Raw genomic sequence first — 4,320 nt, 5'->3', positions numbered from 1 at the left:
ATTTAGAAAAAAATCGCAACCCTTGCCTTTGAAGAACCCCTGAGGCTTTTACAATTCTTACAGACTAAGTGATTTTGAAACACTCAGTAACAAATTAGCAGTGTGTAGAGCTGTATTTCAAAACTACTTTCTATTTATTTAATTTGTTGGCTTTTATAACTTGCAGCTCTTGCCAGGGCTCCAGACTTCTTTTTGATGACTGAAGAAATTGTTGGTACCCAGTTTGCTGAGGGCATCCGTCTTCATTCCTTTAAAATTGCCTTCTCCGCAGATTGTGTAGGATTTTACCAGGTTCACCATGACAAATTATTGTTCAAATGACAAAACGGGGCCTCTGTAATAAATGATTTCAGGTTCTAAGTGTATAATTATGGTGTTTTTACTAATTACATAATCAAGACAGGTAATTATGTCATTAAAATATGACATTTTATCCACTCTGCAGAAGCTGTCTGTAGCTGATTGTGAACTTTGTGGGTCTGAGGTGTGAGTGAGGGTCTGTCTGGGGGATCCTGAGACCATCATAGACGAGGAGACGGGGGTTTCACCTGATAAAGTATCTCCCTGATTTCTGGTGCTCTGCCTGCCCCTGGGGGTGAGACATTCTAAGAGAGTTAATGACATGTGCTCTTCCCCCTAGTAATATTAGGACAAACAACCCCCTTTTACTCTAACTGCTTGAATTATCCAGTTAAAATCCCGTGTAATCTTCTCTAACGATTTGCAATTAGAACTCGATGCTGCCCACGTGGACCCCCGTGTACGTGGGCCACAGCGGGGCGGCTGGGTTTTCTGGCAGGGGTCTTCTCAGGAGGCCTCCGCTGCCCCCCTTGCTGTTGGGCTCCCTCACGCCCCTGGTTGAGATTCCTGAGGGGACCTGGGATCTGTTAATGTCTCTGCAAAGGAAGGCCCAGGGCTCACACGCTGAGTCAGGAATCGCCCCCTCCCACAGGCTCCTGATTTACCCCAAATCCTAACTCAAGCTTCAGACATGCCCACGCCTTCCTCCCCTTCCTTGTCCATGGCTGGATCAAGGCCAGGCTCCACGAATCTGAAATTCTCTCCTCTGTGAGATTTCAGCTTTTTCTCTTTAACACACCTTTGGAAGTTGGTGCTGGATTACATAACCACCCCAGGCCAGCGCCCCGCTCACACTGTGGGGTTTGGACAGAGGCTGGCGGAGGGTGTGGACTGAGACCCCAAGGTGCCGTCCCTCAGCCCTGCTCCAAAGCCGGTGAGCACGCTTCTCACCCACCCACCCCCAGGGGTAGATTTTCTGCCCCCTACACGGGAGTCACGGCGCCAGCAGTTGCCTGGCCTGATATTCCCTAACAATTTCAGAGGTAAATGAGATTGCTGGAGATTAAAGGCAATGATCGTGAGCTGGTATTACTTTTCTTCCTTTATTTAACACAATGAAAATGTAATTACATCCTTTATGGGAAATCTCACTCATTTTAACAGCTGTCATCCAGTTACAATATGATGGTCACACGTTTTTGGTTGCTTGTGTCTTCTCACTGTGCTTTGGCAGGAAGATCCCAGCGTTTGCTTTAAGTTGCATCTCGCCAACAACAAGAGGACTTGGGCGGGGTGAAGGGGGCTCAGGGTACAAAGAGAAGACTGTGATCTCACAAAATTGCAGAGAGCAGAGCCACACGCCCCAGCGTCAGCTGGCCTGGGCTGGTGATCCGGGATGAGGGAAAGTGGGGGGCAGTGCCCTACCTGGCAGCAGCAAAGAGCGCTTCCGGACATGCCCTTATGAACAGGAGCACAGATACCCAGAGGGAAGGTTAATAATGGAGAAATACAAGCGGTTTACTTAAGTCATCGTGAAAAAGACTTTCCTCCAAGCCTTGCCTAAACCTGGAGTTTCCCCTTGAATGATGAGAATAAGTCATTAAATTAGGTTTCATGAACTCTGTCTAGATCTCTCTTTAACCCCATGCAGCTGTCACTTGCTGGGCCCTGTCGTATCACCTGTGGCTCAGGGACAAGCTAGGTGGACAAGCCACGTGGGCTGCTCTGCGGATGGGGGAGGGGAGGGGGTCTTTGGGTCTGTGCCCCGCCCGACATCCATGCACCCCCAGTACACCCGTCTGCTCTTCCCCACCCCTCCATCGGTCAGCAGGAGCCCAGCTGTTTTAATATTCGCCCAAGGCAGACATTTTAAAACATAACTCTCCTGGGATGAAATCATTAATTTAAAAGGGGAACTCATGTATTCTGAAGGCAAGGATAAATTAGCTGGGAATTATTCACTTGTAGATCATCTTAGTACATGGAAGAAAACACGAGACACTGTGAAGCTCACGCACGGATAAGACTACTGATGCATTCCGAGATTCACCTTGTACTTGGATGTCTGTGTCCAGTCTACCTGCTGTTTTGATTGAATTTTTGTGATCTCTGCTCTGCCAGTGAGAGATAACGCACGTGCGTTTCACAAGATGAGATATTCAGGGCCATTCTCACCCAGACGTGCCCAGGGAGGAAGGTGCCAGCGAACAAGGCCAAGTTTTAAAAGCTTCCCATTTGTTTAGTTGTGTAAGTGATGCACGCTGATGGCGGGGAGAGGCGATCAGAAGACACAGGGCGTCAAAGAAAGAAAGTACAGTCATCCACATTCTATCATCAGGAAAATCACCGTTAACATTAATACTGTATCTTTTCCATTGTTTAGAACTTTGTCTAAAATAAGGCACACATACAATGCACATAATATGTTTAACCTCATTGATACCTAAGTGGGACCATATTAGAAATGACATTCCATCACCTACCGCCATCACTCACCATACTACAGAGACTGCTGCACATAAATAATGCAGATCTGGACGACCATCTTATCCTGCAGAGTGTCCCACTGACGCTGTCCTGAAGTTCACTGGACACTTCCCTCTTTTGGTCCCTCAGGATTCCGGAGGCTTCGGTATCACACACGGAGATGTAATGAGTGTCCTGGGTTGCAGTTTGCCCTGAGCGCGAGCCCCGGCACTGGGTATGCACTGTGCACACAGAAAGGGAAACTAAAACACCAGGTTCCTTAGCTGGAATGCTGTGGGGCGGGGGGAGGAACACGAAAGGGGGATCCTGAAAGCCGTAACGTGTCAGGGAGATGGCAGAGGAGACGGAGACCAAGAAAGGGCACTAACTACAAGGGCGCTTCTGAACTACTACTGGGCTCACCCTGACCCATGCCTATGTGCTCTGTTACTCATCAGCACACCAAGGCTTTGAATACTGTGCCCAGGGTAGACTGGTGCCCAGGTCCCAGGCTGACCGATGGTTAGAGCACACGAAGGACAGACACACATAGCACTTCCAAGGCTTTGGAATGGAAACTGAACCACAGCCCATGCAACAAAGGCAGGGACTTGCTGCATGTGCCTAACCAGGTCAACTATCCTATAAAACAAGCCTTCCCCTTAGAGTTTAAGCAAGATCCAGAGTCATATAATGTAATATTTAAACTGTTCAGGATACAATCTGAAATTATATGCCATTAGGGAACCAGAACCGGGACTTCTCTGGTGGTCCAGTGGGTAAGTCTCTGTGCTCCCAATGTAGGTAGCCCAGGTTCAATACCTGGTCGGGGAACTAGCTCCCGCATGTATGCCGCAACTAAGATCCCGAATGCCGCAACTAAGACCCGGCACAGCCTAAATGAATAATAAATAAATAAATAAATAAACAAACAAACAAATAAATAAATAAATATTAAAAAAAAAAAAAGAACCAGAACCATCTCAATATCTTGCAAGAGGGAATTCCAAATAAAAGACACCAAGTCCAGGTGACACAGATGTTGGAATTAGTGGACAAACCTTTAAAACAACTGTTATAACTATGCTCCAAGAAGAAACATGAGCACTCTTTAAACAAATGGAAAGAAAGAGATTCAGATAAGAAGTAGAAGATAAAAAAGGAACAAATGAAAATTTAGAGCTGAAAAATACAATAAGCAAAAGACAAAATACTGTCTGGTCTCAGAAGCAGAATGGAGTTTACAAAGGAAAATGTCAGTGCCTTGATAACAGATTAATAAAAACTATCCATTCTGAGAAACAAGGAGAATAATACTGAAAAACCAGAACAGAGACTCAAAGACCTGTGGGACAATACAAATACAAACAAACGAAAGCCCAGCATTCATGTCACCAGAATTCCAGAAAGAGAGGAAGAGTGTGGTGAAGGAAATAATTGCTCACACGTCCCAATTTGCGAAAACACAAAGTTACATATTCAAAAAACCAAGTGAACCCCAAACAGGATAAATTCAGAGAGAGTCATATGTACACATATCAGAATCAAACTGCT

At 46.0% G+C, this 4,320-nt stretch overlaps 1 long non-coding RNA gene across 2 annotated transcripts; it reads right to left on the bottom strand.

The window, feature by feature from the left end:
- Nucleotides 1–1,384: 1,384 nt before the first annotated feature.
- Nucleotides 1,385–3,081, bottom strand: LOC309639634. 2 transcript variants are annotated; one of them, XR_014251777.1, is made up of 3 exons: nucleotides 2,797–3,071; nucleotides 2,351–2,414; nucleotides 1,385–1,758 (listed from the first exon to the last, which is right to left on the bottom strand). It is a non-coding gene; the product is annotated as an uncharacterized lncRNA (long non-coding RNA). The 2 variants fall into 2 exon arrangements; XR_014251776.1 differs by having other exon boundaries at nucleotides 2,351–3,081.
- Between the last annotated feature and the right edge of the window lie 1,239 nt (nucleotides 3,082–4,320).

Source organism: Balaenoptera physalus (genome assembly GCF_965194825.1).
Source record: "Balaenoptera physalus genome assembly, chromosome: 12".
NCBI lineage: Eukaryota > Metazoa > Chordata > Mammalia > Artiodactyla > Balaenopteridae > Balaenoptera > Balaenoptera physalus.
The sequence above is the reverse complement of the archived record's forward strand: the minus strand, read 5'-3'. Positions and strand labels throughout refer to the sequence as shown.